The following is a 19,158-nucleotide window of genomic DNA, read 5'->3' as shown; positions in this document are numbered from 1 at the left end:
AGGAATGTTGAATGCAACACTCCAGAATCTGAAGTCATTCATATGCTGCTATGTTTGAACTTATGAAATCACTGTAGCACAAAAAAGTGCTAAATACTACTTAAAAAAGGAGTGGGGGAGCTTTGGATGATTTTGAATACTTGAACTGGAACAGTAAACATTTTTGATAAGCTTATCTTTTTGTAAAATGGGATAATAATGTCCCTGTACTCAAAGGATATCTTATTAAAAAAAAAAAAAAAAAAGAGGAGGGGGATACTTACTGTATGTGGAATAAGTTCTAGGACCATGCTTTCCACAGTGATAGCAAAATGTAATTTGTTAGCAATTTGTATAAGGAAGCAAGTGCTAGAAGAAAAAATAATGTGTACTGCAGTAGTTCTTCAACTAGGAGGTGAATTAAATTAATGCACATAACCATAATTCCAGCATTTTCCTGGCTGAGTGCTCGACTTTGCAACTTTAACATTCTTTTTACATTGGGTTCTTATATAATATTTATGTTATTTGAATACATGTGTCCATGATTTCTTTTACAGCTTAGTATAGCATTGCATTTTGTAAAGGCTCTTTACAAATGGGGCATTGCAGCTTTAAAACCAAATTTGTGTCAAACACTAACGGTTTGTTGCGGGGGGGCACGTATGTGTGTGTGTGTACATATATATATATAATATATATATATATATATATACTTTTTTATTTCTTAATTCCTAAGCCCTTCTCATATGTCTCATAAGTAGTCCATGGGTCTTATTAAACTATATCCTTTTTTTGTTTAGATTGTGTTCACTTTTTACAGAATGCTTTAGGCAACCTGGAAAACATGTAGATTTGTTAATTTAAATAAAATATACGGTATTGTGGTTTTGTTGTTGGCCTGGTTCACTGAGTGAGAAGAAAGTAGAGCTTTTCTGGCTGTGATTTTGTTTGCTTTTATTTAGTCTTATATTTCAGGCAAGAGACAACTGGCTGTTAGTAATTCCCTCTCATATAACTTGTTGCTGGGGAAAACAGTTGACTAACTTAGTTCAGTTACGCTGCATCTCTTTAAATGCTCTGAGGTGCAGAAAAACAGTCCTTCAATGACTAATGCCTTTTGTCTTTTAAGACTTTGCTTTAGGACTAATCATTAGTAGAGTAATTTCTGTCTTGTTTATGGAGAGTCTGTTCTCCTTCCTGCTGAAAAGAATGGTCATGGAAGCAGGTCTGCTCCCCGTATCACAGCTGGTGTCCTTCTGTCGAGGCTTGACTCAGCCGGCCTTACATTTCAGGCTGACTTCCCACACTAATTTAGACATGCATTTAGACTGAGGGAAAGAGTGAAATCTCATGTGAAAAATCCTTTAAGTGAGATAATCATCTCTTGGACCTAACAGCTCTGTCACAGGATAGTGCTGTGAAGAAGCAGCAAGTTAGGGCACAACCAATTTGCAGCTCAGTTCGGATGCTAGCAGGTAAGTTGAACCCAACGTGAATGTGGCATCTCCAGTGCCTCTTCTTGTTCTGCCCCCACTAGAGACTGCTGCTCTCCTCTTCCACAGTGGCAGAGCTCGAAAGGACACAGGGACCTGTATGTGAAAACCCCTGTTTTGGCTTTCCCAGCCGATGACCGTGAGTTCCCACAGCAGCTGTGAGGCACAGATCGGTCTTCCCACCCCGACTGCAAGAGGAGCGCTCTCCTTTGCCTGGGCTTTCTGTGCTGTGCAGCCTTCCGTCTTGGGGAAAGACCCTGGGGCTTGCCCATGCCAGGAGGGAAGAGCCAGCAGCGCGGAAAGCTGCCGGGGGTGGGATGGAGCGGGAACCTGCAGCAGCAAGGCCCATGTTCCTCCATGTCACCTAGGGTATGAGATTTGAGCATTGTGTGTACACACTGCCCTCCAAGCAGCTTGCAAATCAAATGAGCCTCTGGATCTTTCCAAATATACCCTAACAATGTTTTAAAGCCAACATAATACAGCAGAGTTACCTGGACTCACGCAGTGCGCTGCAACTGTTAGGTTTTCCATCAGGTTTTGTACGTTGTACTTGCCTGCCCAGGTTGTCTGGCCCTTGAGTTTTGTCACAGCTATGCTGTGGACTTCACAAGTTGCAATTTTATGACTCTTTTGAACAGTGCTATTACTCTACAGTGACTTCAGGATTTTAGTAGCCTCCTTTGGTAACATGTTAGAAGGCACTGACTTCCATGTCTTGCAGTCCACTCTCCTGTTTATTTGGATCTTGGGTGTTTTAACAGAGCAGGATAAAATACAGCTCATTTCTGCAAACTCTGTTAGCGCAGGCATTTTGAATCAAACTGACACCTTTCGGCAACTGAGACCTTCACTATGCTCAAATCTCCTTAATAGGTACTTTTATTAAAACAAATAGGACTACCTATTTTTTTGGTAGCCAACAGACTCTGCCTTCAATATAACCTCTGAGCAACAGAAAGAGATGGTTTACTGACAAAGAATTATGTGTTTTTCGTTCTATTATCCAGGAAAAAATGTTTCCCAGAGCTTGTGCTTCAGGAGTAATAGAAAATTTAACAACAGATTAAGTGCAATAATCAACAGCTTGAAGTTGGAATAGGAGGCCGTCATTATAAAATGGCACATCAGAGAGGAACTATGCTGATGAGACTGTTTTATGAAGAGATCATGACTCCATTTCTGCTAAAGCCTGTGTTGACTAAAGCTTTTCCTTCTCTTATACCACAGAAAAGAACTAGGCTCCTCAAAGACAAGCTAGAAGGGAGTACAGCACTTTTCAGGATCTAATGAATTTCAAAAGAGCAAATTCATGAATTTTAAATAACTGTAAAACCACTACTACCCTCCTACACTGCTTTTCTTTCCAGATTACTTAGGCAGACTTTCTTTGTTACTCTTTGCGAGCATACTCCTTACAGTGGAAGTCCTTTGCTGCCCTCTGCTGACAGGAGAACATCTGGATTAATATAGATTTGGAAAAAAAAAAAATCAAACCCTCTGAACTGTGGGAAAAAAATGCTTTTTTGTAGAAGTTCCTACAATTTGCAAGGTGCTTTTCAGGTTTAAAGCTATCCCAGGAGCTTAGTACGTAAGTGCAGCTGGGTATGGGAACTAGAGAGGAACAGGAAAAAGTACCTGAGATTTTCTTTAAAGGGTTTTAACTGGTGTTGCTGTACACAGCTGGAATTAGCTGGGAGAAACTCAAGTGGATTACATTAGACCTTTGTGGGTGAGTTGGGGGCCATAATTCTGGAAAAGTAAGCAAATGGTCTTTTAGTTGAGAAAGCTTTAATGTTTTTCTGATTAGAGCGCTCTCTGATTTTTCTTAGAGTAAGCATGGGACCAGAATCTTTCTCTTCTGCTCTAAAATCAGTCAGTAAATAGATAGTAAAGCAAAGTGCTCCAGCAGACTCCAGTGCAGCCTTGTTTGTTATTCCTTTCCTCCCACTCACGCCTGTGTAAACTGAGATGTAAGTATGCAACTCTAAACTGATTCACCTTCAAACAGAAACCTCATACTATCATGATGCTTCCCCGAAGGCCGTTTTTTCAGCCTGAACATTGTTTAAGTAGTGAGGAAAAGAGAACAGAAGCAGAGGAAGGTCCTGAGCTAAGATGCGGCTCCTGATGGTTTTGCTGCTGAGACTCTCCACAGTCCCAAGAGGAGGCCATGACTTCAGGTGAGCAGGGCGCCCTCTCTCCCTACTCTCTGGTGTTGCTTCTTGCAAGGACCTTCAGTCCCATTTCCCTGCCCTGCTTCAGCCAGCTTCTGTACATTCGCTTCAGCTCTGCCCCCCCTCCTGCAGCCTGGGAACAGCCACACAAGTAGAATAGCTCCTTGGGTAGAGGAGAGAAAGCTGAAGGACATCTGCTCAGGAGGAGAAAATGGCATTGATCTCAACCTGCGGCAAGCTAGCCCACCCTCCACCTTCTCTGGCTAGGCCCACGTCAGAGGGCTTTGCTGGTGGATCTCGGCATAGATTCCTAGCCGCTGCCAGCCAGCCCTGCTGGCGGTCAGCACCGTCCTCAGAGAGGGCTTGTCAGCTGCAAGGAAGCCACTTGATTTCTGTGTTTTTATATTTGCAATGAAAGAAAAGAGGAAGAGTCTTACACCGGAGAACCTTTTCCAAGAGTCACAATTTGTCATTGGTTTGTTTAGGGAACAAGTTGATAAAGCAAGTGCTAACAAATAGTAGGATCAGATGATGCTCACCTGACTTCTGTAGGAACTGAGGGACAAATAGCTGGATTATTAGCAGTAGTGAGTAACCTAGTGCTAAAACTGCCTTTTTACCTGAGGGTAGCAAATAGGATGTCAACTTCTGTTCTGGGAGGACCGGGCCTGTGAACCTGATGTGTCTTTTGGATGCGTTAGCAGAAACTGTATTAATAAAGTATGGAACTAGGAGATATAAAACAAATTGAACTGTTTTGGAAGAGTCAGCACAGTACAGCTTCTGTAAAGGAAAGTCTTGCCTCAGATGTTTTAGAGTTCTCTGAGGAATCAACTATCATGTGGATAAGGATAATCCAGCTTGTATTGCCTACCTAGATTTTGAAAAGGCTCAAAATTTCTCACCAAAGGCTGGTAAGGAAACTCAGCAGGGCATGTCCTGTATGCATAATGGCTGCCAGTAGGAGTAATCAGTGTCAGGATGGAGGAGGCCACCAGTAGAGTTCTGCAGGAGTCTGTACTGGGCCCTGGGCCATTTGACATTTCCACAAATGACCCCCAAAGGAAAGGAGCAGTGAGGTGAGAATATCTGCTGATATTCCTTTGCTGAGAGAACATCTGCTGATATATCTCAGGATATAAGGATAAAGATCATCTGAAAGATAGCAGGAGCATGGTACAGAACTGAATGACTGGGCATTACAACAGCAGGTGTTGTTCAGTATAGATAAATGTCCATGGAAGCACATGGGCAAATATAACCCTAGCTTTTCATGCTCGATAACAAGCTGGATATTATGGCTCAGGAAGAAGATCTAAGGTTTATGATAGACAGTCCTGTAGAAACATCAGCTCAGCAGTGGCCAAGAAAGTAAATCCAGTAATAGGAATTACAAGGGAAAGAAGAGAGAACAAAACAGTAGGCATTATGTGCCATAAACCTATGATTCACCTACCTTATGAATGCTGTGTTCTGTCCTGATCTTCTCATCTCTGAAAGGCTATATTAGATCTAGAAATGGCTCAGAGAAGGGTTACAAAAATGATCAAAGGTTATATGGTTCCCATATATGGAACAGTTGAGGAGACTGAGACCCTTAAGCTTTAAGAGGAGATTACTTGAGGAGGGGATACAACGCAGATTTATAGTAGCAAGAGCAACAGGATACAACGGAGGAAGATTTGTTCTTTCTTCCACTACAAGAACCATGGGCCACCAACTATTGGGAGCCAAGTTCCAAAGTGCTGGCCGTGTTCTAGGGAAGAGCTTGTCACCTTCTTGCTCTTTCAGTAATTTATGACCATGGGGATTTTGGCTGTAAGGGAAGCGGGAGGTTTAGGCATGAAGTCATTTACCTAACAGTCTCAAATCCATGTCTTCACCAGGACACCCTGGGGGAGATTCACCAGGACACCCTGGGGGAGATCTTGGAGTGGCAACAACAGATCTGAATATGGATGTGGAGGTTTACTCCTTCCAGGACCTGCAAGAACGGCTCCTCCCTGCCTCGGTCTGGATGGAGCAGCTTCTCCCAGGACACAGGCTTCATCTGAGCTAAAGCATGGGCTTCAGAGGCACCAGTGGTCTGACCAGTGTTTGCTCTTGATGGCTTTGTCCTTGGGAATGAACAAACACAGATGGTGTGCACGATGGGCTGGATGCGTAGCCCTTCTTGGGCTACCTTGTTGTTGTTCCTCTTCTCAGCCACTGCTGAAAGCACAATATCAGTCTGAACCAGCATGGCCAGTCTCCTGTAAAACCAAACAGATATGACTTTTATGAAGACAGCCCTCAGGGGGAGGGAGTTCAAGTTCCTGTGACCAACACTGCTTCTTACCCACCCTTTCCTTCCCCATAGGGAATAAACGGGATGGCTACAGCCTTATTAGAACAAATAACATTGCAAAAAGCCTTCTGCAGGCACGGGTGGCTCCACAGTCGGGAGATCCCTTCTAACCGTGTGCCTGACTGCCACAGAGCTCCAGCAGCAAAGCGTCCAGTACAGATCTGGCCTGAATTTTGCAGCTTAAAAATGAAAAAAAACAAATCCTGGACGGGCAGGTTTCAGTCTCTCAGCAGTGGCTGGAGACTGTCCCAGTTCTCTGATGGTGCCAATGAATACTGGATGGGCAGGAGGATGGTTCGTGTGATTATGTCCCTGTCCTTTTTCAAGCTGCTCCCAGCAGGAGGAAAGTCAAGATTAATAAGCCAGTTAAGTGGTTAGGAAGCAAATCCTACTCGTCTGTGTAGCCCTTTCACTGCTAATTGGGGCAATTATTGAAAAAATGAGTACCAAAAAGCTGTACGTTTCTGGAGGAATCTTGCTGATTTTCCAAATCACTGCTTTTCTGTTAGGAAGTCTCACTAGTGAGTGTTAAAAATGCAAATATCCTCAATTTTTAATCCCTTTTTCTTCCTTAGCATTTAGCTACCTGTTAAAATACTAGAGCTATATAAAGCCTCTTTGTGTACAGAGAAGGAGGGAGCAGTTAGTTTAAAAAAAAAAAAAAGCAACTGAACAGTTTTTCCTGCTTTCAATATCAACTTGGAAAGGAACGCATGGTTGTGCAAAGGAAGGTAATTAGAGTTCTGTCTCTTTAGTGAGTGGCTGGCAGGGAATTGCCCAGTCTTCAGTTAAGCAGAAGAGAAGACTAACTGGAGTTGCTTTCACACAAGAATCTGTTTTTTTGTTTTCTTTTGTTAAAAAAAAAAAAAATCTGTGTCATTTTGCATTGGGGTCACTGCTTTCCTAGCTTTTCATTTTAGTCTTGACTGCATATTTCATTTAGGGAGCAGTACTAAGAGGAGTCACAGTAGGAGGACATATAACTCTGCATGTTGCACACTGGCATCTTCCCAGGGAGCCCGTTTATAGCTCCCTAGGTGAGGAACGTAAGCAGGCGTTCATGTAGCAGGAAATTACCAAGACACTTCCTTCTCTTAAATCATGCAAAGTGATGTGTCCTCTAATAGACGCTCCTCTGCATACCTTTGTTGCCCTGTACTTTTTCTAGGCACAAAGTATATGATTTCCATACAATATATCTTTGAGATTGAGAGATGTTATCTGCACATCATGTTCAAGGTTGAACACACAGTGGCCTCTCTCCTGTTCTCTGCTCCTTTGAGGAGTGATTCCTTTCCAGCCACCACTGAACCCTGAGCTGAGCTGCTCACTGAACTGCGATGTTCCTGAGATCTTGTTTCTGTGTTGTAACAGTGGTGACCTCTGAAGTGACTTTATTTAAATTTGCTGAAATTATTTACTGAATTTGATCTAACATTGAATTGCCAGAGCACTCATTCTGACAAAGCACTGCCGCAGTTTTTGTAAGCAACTTTTGTCTTCACTGTCCTAAATAACTTAATATCAGACTCTGTCAGCTGGCTTTCTCTCTGCCCCCTTCCAAACATTTATGAAAATGTTGCACAGCAGATGCTCAAGCACAGGACTCTGACCAACACTTCCAAGGAGAGTTTACAGGTATAAGCAGACATTGATTTTGACATATGCTTGCTGCTGCAAAGTATAACGACAAATTGTCCTCCTCTTATACGTTTGTTGCAGAGCTGGTTTACAGCGTTGTGTTTCCAAAGCAGGATAGTGATAGGCCCCTGCGTGAGAGGCTGCTGGTTGTGTAATGAATTTGCAGGGCCTACATTTCACTGTTTCATTTTCAGCTCCCAGTCCCGCTACAGCTGTTCCTTACATGTCAGTGAAGTGCATTGATGTAAGAAAAAACCACCACAAAACCAAGTGGCTAAATGCCCTGGGGACCTAACCACTGTGAGAAGATCAAAGACTTTGACGAAGCAGTGAGCAGGCAGATAGAGGCCAATGATATCGTGTTTGCTGTTCACATTCCTCTTCCTAGCAAGGAGATGAGCCCCTGGTTCCAGTTCATGCTTTTCATCACGCAGCTGGACATTGCATTCAAGATGGACAACGATATAAGTAAGTCACTTTCTCTCTTTTCTTAAAAGTTTAATCAGCATAACCAAACCATACCTTCCACACCTTTGATTTCATGTTTGGAAATTAAATCTTTTTAAAAGGTAAGCAATTCCTTTCCTTCTGTCGTTCAGAACAACAACATTGGAACTCTTTCCAAGACAGAGGATTCTGTTGCAGACCAGCTTGGGCACTGCAGTACAGAGGAAAGCAGAAAGCTGAAATGAGAGCTGGTCCACTGCTTTCTGTGCTGCAATCCCCCAGGAGCACCTAGAGGACTCCATCAGTGTGAACACAAAGTTAGAAACGGCTTTGCCCACAGAAGTCTCTGACAGAGATCGCGCTTTCCATGGGCTTTGCAGTGCCGTATGCATACACGGCAATAGGGATGTCATGCATACATGTGACTATAACGCTCTTATTGTCAGCATGTTTAATGAGCTCTGGTCCTGATGTCCCGCCAAAGACAGGGACTAGACCCTCATCCAGGAGCAGAAATGCAGTGAGCCATCTGTCAGGCATCGAAGAAAAATAAGTAGTTCCTCACAGGAACTTATCCTTGAATACTGTTACTGATATGCCCAACCTGGCTATTTGTGAACCCAACTGCATTCTGCTTAAAGTGTTTGGGGGTTTGCCTGAATGAAGAACTATTTCTCCTGCCTGGATGTTGCATTAGGCCTAGGAGAAGTCATGCGAAGTACCCTGGCAATTAGTATGTTGTGTGGATACGGAAACACGTTTGTTCTCCTGCCGCAGGTTCTGTAGCCTAAAGCTATCATATGGGATTTTCTTACAGTGAAAATAAAGGATTGCTTGACTTGCAAGGGGAAAAAATTGCAGGAGAATAAACCATAAGAGACAAGACATAAACAGCTGGAGACTGCTGCTGAATTCTGCTTAGTTTGCCTATTGTAAATGACTGTCACTCCTACTCTTAAAGACAAGACAAAGTCTATGCATTTTCATTGGAGTAAAATAAGCAATAAGCAGCAACAGATTTATTTTTGGAAGGGTTTTGCTAGGCAGCTGACACACAGGAGTGCTCCACTGATCACAGATCTGCTTTTTTACTTAGCACCTGACATTATGATGTACACCAGCCCATGGCTTTTTGAGTTCTTTTTCTTGTTAGAGACTATTATGGGAAATCAATATGAACTTCTGTTGTTAGATCTATAGTTTTAAATTAAATAAGAGATGTCACTGTTACTAGGTGTCTCTTTTGTAGGTCCTTTCAACATTCAGAGGCTCTCCCACCTTTCTGATATTCTATACTACTCCTGTCTAACAAGCTTAATGTTTCCTTACTCTTGCAGAAGAAAACACAGAAATTACCTTGGATGTGCTCTTAGCATATCCTGATGACATGTGTGATGGCTGGGAAGAAATAATACATACAGTAGAGATGAGGAAGCTGAAAGTTTCCTCGGCCTGGCTGAAAGCAAGGGGCTCTGACACTGCTGGAGATGGGGTGCAGGAGCGCGGGCCGGGCTGCGTCCTCAGAGGCTACGTGTACCCGCGGCTGCTGGAGGGCTGGCCCCCGCAGGGTGTGCTGCCGCACCTCTTCTCTCACTGTCAGTTCCTAACAGCCCTCGTTTCCGGAACAAGAGCTTTGCCAGACCTCCATCTGGGATGGGAGCAGGCCAGCAGGGTTGCCAGTGTTTCTGGCAGCAGGGTGAAGAGAGAACAGATTCCTCCTGAACCCTCAGCAGTGTTATGGCATGTGAACGGGCATGATGCTGGGTACCTCTGGGGACCGAGGTTGTGCTCGAGGAAGCAATTGGAAAACGGAAGCACTGCCTCCAGCTGTCTGTAAGTTGGGGAGAAGCAAGGGAGGATTTAGGTCCTGGGAGTTATCACAGTAATGACAGAACAAGTGCTGTTCCAGCAGCACCCGCGCTGCTTTCCCCCTCGTGGCCTGAGCTGCAACAGCATTTTCTCCGGGGCCGTTCATTTTGCTGCTGTGACTTGGGTGTGCGTTGCTGAAGCATTTCTATGTATTGCTCTTTGGAGCTGCCTGGTCCTGTTGGAAGCGCTGCCGCTGCCGTTAATTTTTATTGCTGGGCTGAGATAAGCTAACACGATTAGTTCCCCTTCCGCTGCATCCCAGCCCTCTCGCAGGAGTCTCTTCAAAGATTGCACGCTGGTTGGCGACTGCTTTGCAACATCTCTGCTGAGCCCTTGCCTCCTCCTGCCATTGGAGCAGAAGTGTCGATTCCAGCTCAGCCTTTCTAGCTGGCAGGCCTTTCAATATTTTATCCCTCATTAAGACCATGTCGAGCGCTTGGGGGAACATCAGAGCATCAGCGCTGAGGCTGAACGGGGGGGAGGAGGGCTCATCAAGCACGCTCCCTTGCTCACGTCGGAGCTGCAATCTAAAGAGCATATTTCAAACTTACCTGAGGTGAATTGTGACACCTCTGTACAGTAAATTCTTTGCCTAGACAGTTTAAATATTGTTCTATCCTTTGACCATTTAGAGTCACTGAAAGTTACATACATTATAATAGCAAGCATTTGTTTTTTCTACCATTTCTTCTCTTTGCTTCATTGTGTCAAGTCTTTCAGAGTTTCCATAAGAAAGACTCGTCCCATCAGTGGGTGTGCTGCACTGGAGTGGTTTCTATCCTAGACCGTGCAGTTCAGGGTGTTGGTAAGCGACGGTGTGTACGTGGCCGAGAAACACAGGCATTACACTATTTCCTGTCTGCGAGAAATCCAGCTGCTGTCTTGCATGCAGAACTGCTTCCTGGGAGCCCCAGGGACACTTAAAAAAACAAATGGTGTGTCCTAACAGAGACTTAAGGAAAAGAAGATAAAGTATATGGCAGGAGGAGAGGGACAGGAAACCTCTTTTACTGCTTAAATTTCCAGAAATTGGTAAGAGAAATCTACTACATGAAATTTCCAGTGCCTCAATTTTCATTTCCTTGTTTCGGTGGGGAACAGCCTAGTGGCACATGACCAAAGCCTTCTGCCCACTGACCCACCGCTCAGAGACACAGCTCCTGGGGCTGTTGGAAAAGCCATCCTGCCCTCACTGGTGTGCTCTGCTCCTGAGCAGATTCATCATCTTTGAGGACTCCTCTTGCCAAACTGCCCAGTAGGCTGGACAGATGGCTGAAAACCACTGGGAAGGGGGGTGCTGAGCACACAAGTGAAGTTTTGTGGGGGATCCAGAGCTGTATGCTTGCTGAGCAGTGGGGAAGGAGGATTTACTAAGCCAGCCATGAATAAAAAGAGCAATGACAAGCACTGCCTGGATTTGGTAACTTGGGACAGTACCTTCTTGAGAAATCCCTGCAAGTCTCAAGGGATTCCTGGCATACGGGAAACGACCACTGGCAAAGTCACTACACAAAACAGCCCCCCATCAGCCTCAGTTCTCCTTGTGAGTCTCTACCACTATCCTGCATCAGGTTCTCCGCTCCAGCAGGAGCAGAGGCGGCAAAGCAGCAGGGTGGCTCCCCCCTTGCTCTGCTTTGCACTCTGCTCTACTCTTCTGAGGGGAGAGAAGGCTCTTGCAAACAGCTGGTTCCATTTAAAATTTCTTTCCCTGAACTAGTCTGGTCACTGTCAGCTGCTGCCTCATCAAATCCTAACCAACAGTAGGGATTGAGTCAGCATTTCATGGCCACGTCCTTCCAAGATTGGTCTTCCTCAAGAAAGAGGAACTTCTCATCCACTTTCCAAGGCAGCTGGAGATGTTTCCACTCTTGTCTCTAATGACTTGACTCACAGCTTCTTTCTTACCATATTCACTGGAGAAGACTCAGAAGGAATCCTTCTCTGAACGGAAAAGCCTCTTTGCTTTTCATATTGTCTGATTTATCAAACAAATATCCCTCAGAAAGAGTCATCTTACAGCCTGTTCTGGTCTGGGCTCAAGTGTGAGCCCTGCAAAGTAGGATTTAGCTGAATGACAGCTGCATCAGGCAGCGCTGGTCTGTGTGTCCAGGAATCCCAGGACTGAGATAACTCACACCAGACCTACAGCAGGTCCTTCACATGTAGTTGGGGACTGAGCTGGGCGGGGAAGCACAGAGAGCTCAGAGAAAGGGACCCTACAGGAACTTTGGTACCTGCAGTCCAGGAACCAGAACAAGCCCTTGCAGGGCAACTGCCCATGGATGTTCACAAAGATGTCAGCTGGAAGTGACTGCTAGGAGGCCAAAGACAAAGAGTGAGGCTGCCACGAAAATTAAGTCTTTCCTTAGAGCAGCGGGCAAGAGAGGCAGCAGCTGCTGAGGGGCTAGAAAGAAGATAGAAATCCATCCCTGTAGGACTGGTTTCAAATTCTGCACTTTTTTCTGCAAAGAAGGGGAAGGGAGATGCTAAGACATGGTGGTATGGAGGAGGGGGTGTTAGGAATGGTGATGAACTGGGTTCATTAATTGGAGAAAATAAAAAAAAAGAAAGTTTTGCAATGAAGAAAAAATAACTGCAAAATAGAATTGTTATTAAGATAAGGTGGATAGGATGGAGTCCATCTGCTAGTTCAGGAGAGCCACCAGGCCAGAGAGGAAAAATTCAGAGGTATGTGGATCTGCTGCACACACCTTGCTCGGCTGCCGAGGTCAAAGCACAAATAACAGCAGTCGCTTGTTTGCAATAAGTGCGGCAAAGTGCAGCAGCCCAGCAGGCCTGGGCTCCCTCACTGCAATGGAGCTGCCAAAAAGGGAGAGATCCCTCACTGACCCATCCAACTGGGTTCAGATGGACACTGGTTGGGGAACATTAATCTGTCCAAAACATAGCAAGACTTGGCAAATTTGGTTTGAAAATTGGATATCTGCATTTGAGCAAGGAAAGTGGCTAGCTGAGATAGCAGGTAAGCTAATAATTAGTTAGCATTTCATTGTGGCTAATAAATACCTAATAAAAACCAGAATTCATGTTTTAAAAATCATCTCTGAAAATCCTCATTAATGATAAGATTCAGGTGAAGTGAATGATTTGTAGGCAATTAGTGAACAAATCATTCTGCCTGGAAAGGCAAGAACCATAAAAGCAGCCACAGTTTTTGGGTCACATGGAAACACAGGCTTTAAAGGGAGAATATTCTCTCTTTGAGAAGAGCGGGAAGAGTCAAGTGATATATGGGCATAGGTCAGCTGATTGTGCCAGATACCTTGAAACGGGGCATTTTAGGATTGCATCTAGATTTTAAAATTGTAAGATGTTTCAGGGTTGCAGAAGCCTTAATCAAGCAAAGAGAAAAGTGCTGCTGAATGGAAGTCTGTAGAAGATCGCTGCTTATGTGACCAGGCAGAGTCCTCGCAAGTTCCTATGCAGCAATATTTGCCACCGCTGTCAACATGCATGAGCATGCATCATGTGCACCACTGAGAGCTGTGGATTATGGCCTGCATTATAAACCACCCTCAGAGCTGTGGATTATGGCCTGTGTTATAAACGACCATCAAGCTTCCTTGGTTACTGGGAAAGGACTGGAAGTGATGGTTCCAGTTGTTACTGTGGGTAGTCCACACATCTCACAGGCAACGTGTAGGCAGGGTGCAAATAAGCCACAGTTGCAGCCAAATAGTTGGAAGGGGTTGCACAGAATTCATCCAGAAAGGGAAGTGTCCTACACCACTCATCTGACCACTGGCCTTCAGGCCTCATCCTGAACCTCGCCCCCTAAACTGCATCTAACATGTATCTTCCAACGCCAGACTCTAACGCAACCCTCTCAGCGAGCCTCTGCTTTGAAACACCCCTCTTCTGTAGCTGCAGGCATTGCGTTCACTGAAGAAGGACGCGAAAAGCTCTCAGCACATGCCCCAGGGCAGATGTGAATGGAGGAAGTGGGAAGTCAGCATAGCTGTAATGCCATTAATGCTGCTTATGCTGTGCGATTGTTCTGGGAGCCTTGTTACCACAGCAATGCCCCTTCTGACATTTCACTAGGCATTTTATTTTGCTCATAGTCTAACACACAGTTTTATGTGGTTACCCTGCATGCAGCCCCTTGTGTTTACACCTAGTGAGCTGAGAACAGGCCTTTGAGATGACTAATAGCAGGAGAAAATGTCCTGAATAATGAACTCTTCAGATAGTTGTGATCCAGCAGACATCATTATAGCACTAATAAGTCTCTATTGTAAAAGAAGTACTGTTAATAATTTCCACACCTTTGGGTTAAGCATGAAGCAATAGATTGGTGTATTGCTAAACAGATTCATTTTGTTGCCCTATTATTAGTACTATATTATTTAGACAGAAACTCTCAAAGCAGCCCAGTTTAATTAGGCACCTTACTGGTGTTAGAGGGTTTTTAAGGGTCTCAGTTATAGTTCTCCTTACTTTTGGCTGGTTTTTGATCCATGCTCCATCCTGCATGCTTCCAAGTACCTTGCAAAAATCAGGTGTCCTGCTTACTTGTTGTGCAGCTGAGATTAACATCAGCCCTACTCTTTATCAGCTGCTGACTTTGAGACAGTTGGCTTCTGCTTCTAAAACAGCTGGCCTAGAATTAGCATCTGCTTATTATTTTCCCTGTATAAATAACGCAGTGAACAGTGACAGCATTTGAAAGGGCCTAATGTTAGGACTGGAGCTCCTTGAGAAAAAACTCCGGGCCTTTTTGTATTAGATAAAAATCCAGAGCAGTATAAAATGGGTCCAAAGTCCCATAATTTTTGCTCTGGGATAAGAGGCAGGTGTTAAAAGGCTGTTCAGGAAGGGTAGAAATGGATGTGAAGTAGATGGGAGAATACCATGGAGTCAGTGATGCAGCAAGCAGCAAAGATAAGTGATAACCCAGATAACTACAGATGGTTTAGGAAGCATAAACTTGGGGAAGGACTGAAAAGTGTTTCTTCCACAAGCGTTTGCTCACTCTTTAGGTGCTGCTGTGCCTCCCATAGTGGTATTTGGCTACAGGTAGAAATCCCATTCACAGCCCTAGAGAAAATGGTGAGCCCCTGCTGCACAAGCAGCCCTGCTCCCCCCTCGATGCCCCTGTGATAAGCAGCGGTGGCTCTTCCCCGCAGGCACAGCCTGCTCAGAACCTCCACAGACTGGGACTGTGTACCCAAATGAAACCCACCCATAGTTTCCAAACTGGCTGCTCCCTTTCCCTGTTTCTGCCCACACTGAAGCCAGGAGAGCAGCTGCAGAAATGGTTTCAAGCAGGGAGCTAGAGCATTCTCTGCCTTCAAGGTCTGTTCCTTGATCCTGCCTCCTTTTGCTTCCGGTAATTAACTGACCATGGCAGAACCACCACCAACCACCCAGGCGCAGCCACGCCATCCCTATCCCACAGTCCCCAGTGTGCAATACCTCTTCCTGAGCCTGTCTGCCCTGAGCATACACATTTGGGGTCAAGAGTGTCTCACCGCAGCTGTACAGACCCTTGTGCAGTTCCACTGGCTCCCAGGAGGCACAGTATTAAATAGCTAGCATGCACTTTGAGCAGACATAGTTAACATTTGTTTTCTTCATCCCAAACTCCTAGTTCCAGGTTACTTCTCTAGAGGTATTTCACAGGTATTTTAGGGGAGGAGATATAGCAATTTTGATAATGGAAATTGTGCTTTTGTCAAGATTTTTCTCCCGCACTCCCTCTGTTCCAGAACACATCTGAGACCGTCTGTAGGCTTATTGCTCTCCAGCTCCTGCACCAGTCAAACCAGGAGATTTATAGGTCTTCTCATTTTGCCAAGCACCTGCAAATCACATTCCCAAGGTCATCCTCCGTCAGGGAGAGCTTTCCTCCCTGGGCAGTACAGCCCTGTGGCTGCCTGCCCCCAAAGGGGAACGGGAGAGCTGGAAAGGCTGCCAGTGGAGGAGAGAGCAACTCAGGGGGAAAAGTACTGGGGAACAGCCAAGAGAACAGGCCTTATTAAAATTACCAGCGCTGCCTTGGCCTTTGACGAACGCCGCTTGCCTTTTGTCTGAGCCAGGAACAGCACAGCACTTCGCTTACATCCCTGCTGGTGGAAATGGGTTCCCACAGCTGCTGAAACACGGATGCTACACATGCAGGCTGGAGCCAAATTCTCCTCCTACCGACATTATGGCAGTCAGCAGCACACCAGCATACGTTTTAGATGCAAGGGGAATTATGTCAGTGTCTGTAGGCTTAGGAGCCGTATTCTTCTGTCACAATTAGATATTTCCAAGCTGTATGCAGCACATTGAAAATGTTAAAACACAGTATTTTCTATAAAGTTATGCTGACTGGCCAAATAGCTGTCACTTAAATGATCAAAGTAACTAAATTAGCTACACTCTAGACCATGGTACAAACCCAAGTTTTACTGTAGCACTGCACTAACCATACCCCAGCTTCTCTAGTGAAATCGGGTATCCATCATTATGGCTTGGAGCCTGAAATCCTTGCCGGGGGAACCTCTGTGCGAGAAGCCCTGCACACAAACACACTTTCAGACCCCAGTGTGACACCATTTGAGAGGCTCCCCATTGACTGGGCTCTTATTGCAAACTCCTAGCCTTTCTTCCTGTATCAGCTATCTCAAAATTGTTCTCTGTAATTATTCTTCGATCCACATCAGCTTGTAGGGCCTGTATATCCTTTTTCCTATTAGTTCTTGAATTAATTTCATGACTCTCAGTCACCAACAGGATTCAGTTCCAGGACTAACCTCTCTACCTGACTTTTACAGCTGCTTCAGGCAGCTCAGGATCTGTTAGTGTAAACATGGCATAGCAAAATCCCATCAGAGAGTGAGTCTTCACTCTCTGGCTCCAAGCTTTCTAGGAATAGCTGGGACAAATGACCCCAAAGAGATTTAATTCTTCAGCTAATAGACTTAAGGTAGCCTCAGCTGGAAGCTTGCATGCTTGTCCCACACAGTGAGCAGCAGCATCACCCTCCTATGACTAAAATGTAATTATAGCTTTGGAGAGCATTGGTTACTAAACACCCCCTGCACTGTACATTGAAATGAGCAACTACTTGTTAGTACCACCAGTGAGTTTGGCCTACAGAAAGAGACAGTCACTTCCACCCTAGAGGAAGGGGAGCACAGAAGCAGCTGTGGATAGGAGCTGGTGGTAGGGGAAGGAATGGGCAAGCTTGCTGTCCCCAGATGTGCTATCAAAGGGCCATACAGAAATGTGTGGTTAGGGGAAGACGGGGGAGGCCAGGCCATGGCAGATTCTGCAGAAGCAGCTGAGGATGCTCATGTTGTTATAGTCTTTTCAAGGGAGTTTGTTTGCCCTATTTAGAGTTGTCATTCCAAAACTGTGCTCAACAGCCTGTGGTTCACAGAACCACAGGAAGTATCTGCAGCACCATCTTTAACCATGGTTTCAGTTACAACTTTTATGAGAAACAAATGATGGCCTGCAAGAAATCTTGGGTCAATTGACCTAACATGTTGGCATCCAATGATCTAAAGCCTTAGCAAACATTACTGTTTTACAAACCACTAGTTATACTTGTTAAAAAACCTTTTCTTGGCCAGTTTAATGGCGGTACCTGCTTATTTGGGAGACATTGTAGTCCACTGCAGTTCAGCAAGTATCCTCCAAGCCAGATCCACCCTGTAAAATATCATCTGACACTTCTTCCCCCTGAAAGAGGCAGGCAAGGTTGTTTAAGCAGTGACTGCAACCTGAATAGCTCAAAGCTTCCTCCTTCATGGGCTGCATGCAGCTAGCAGCACCCTCTGCAGCAGGAGGTCAGCAACGTCAAAGGTGGGGGTGAGGCAGGAGAGAGCCTACAACCGTAATTTCCTGAGGATGGTAGTAAAGGAAGGCCCTCGGATGGGAGTACCAGTCCCTGTGACTGCCGAGTTTGGCCAGCTGTAATTTAACTATGCAGGAACTGCATGACAACAGCAATATAAGAGGAAAGCTTTGCAAAAGAGTTTTTTTAAGTGTGCTTATCTTACTCTTGAGCAGTACAAGAGAGTCACAGACCTTAACAAAATAGCCAGATTCTGCAGACAGCCCTTAGCCAAGGATAGCTCCACTATAAGGTCTCCAAGTCTAAGCTGAGCTCTCACAGGAACTTTTGTCCCCCTTGTACTCTTCCTGCTTTCTGGCAGTAAAGTACCAGAAGTGTTCTTTAGCACATTTTAAAGTTGGCATTTTTCTGGGTTCCCATCCTTTACTGCAGTTTTCCCAGCGTCTGGCCTTGTCTGAGATTGCTGGCAAGGGACCATGTCTCCAAGCCGTAAGCCTGCTTCTCCCAAGGTAAAGCAGTTCAGGGTTGAGGATCGCTGATGGCCTCTCCAGTCCACTCAGACGCATTCTGGTTTTTGCGGACTTCCAGACTGGGAGCTCTGGTCCAGGCTAGAGGTTACACTTAGAAACACCCATTCCAGAAACAGGAGTCTCATCGAGGCAATGCAATATTCCCCTCTTGGCCACAGCAGGCAGTCTGCTAGGCACACAGATAAAGTTTAAATTGTCACACTACAAAGTGTTGCTGTTAGCACTGAGACTAGCTTTGCTTTTTTTAGTCTGTCTCAATAAAGGACATAGCTCCTGACAGACCTCATAACAGATCTGGTTATGTGGGCATCACTGCAAGTTTGGCCAGAAGCAAGATTGAGACCTTCCTGCCTCTCGCAGCCTCAAGGAAAGGAGACCTGCATCAATTGAGTCCTGCAACAACAGCTTCCCTCCCCTGTGGCCAACACAATAGATATTAACACAGAAGTCTTATTTTTCACACCAGTCTTGCACCTGACCTCCATAACACTTCTAAAACATAACACAACTAAAGACACAAGCTCTTTACCTACCTTTTAAGCAGTCAAGAAACCTCTAATGAAGTCCATACCTAAGAGACAAAGTAATATAAAAACATTTCACCTTCTGTACAGAGTACAATGGGGAGGAAGGGGGGGAAAGCTCTTACGCTCTCAGAAATCGAGGCTAGAGAAGTTGCACCTATCAGCCGGAGGCATTTAGAGCCCCTGCTAGACAAAGAGGTGGCCGAGGTCGTGCTGCTCCTTCTGCCCCCAGGAACCGAGCAGAAAAGCCAACCTGCAGGGGCATGCCCAGTAAGGGCTTGGGGGGGGGGGGTAAAGCTGTGCTTATATAGCTGTTTGCAGTCGCCAGCTGGCCA

General features: G+C 45.2%; 1 long non-coding RNA gene across 1 annotated transcript; it reads right to left on the bottom strand.

Annotated features, from left to right (window-relative positions):
• Positions 1-944: 944 nt before the first annotated feature.
• On the bottom strand, positions 945-19,117 carry LOC138068072 (uncharacterized). The gene is made up of 3 exons (XR_011142677.1): positions 18,833-19,117; positions 17,560-17,654; positions 945-5,904 (listed from the first exon to the last, which is right to left on the bottom strand). It is a non-coding gene; the product is annotated as an uncharacterized lncRNA (long non-coding RNA).
• Positions 19,118-19,158: the final 41 nt, after the last annotated feature.

This window comes from Struthio camelus, chromosome 8, assembly GCF_040807025.1.
Source record: "Struthio camelus isolate bStrCam1 chromosome 8, bStrCam1.hap1, whole genome shotgun sequence".
NCBI lineage: Eukaryota > Metazoa > Chordata > Aves > Struthioniformes > Struthionidae > Struthio > Struthio camelus.
Note: the sequence above shows the minus strand (reverse complement) of the source record. Positions and strands in the feature narration are given on the sequence as shown.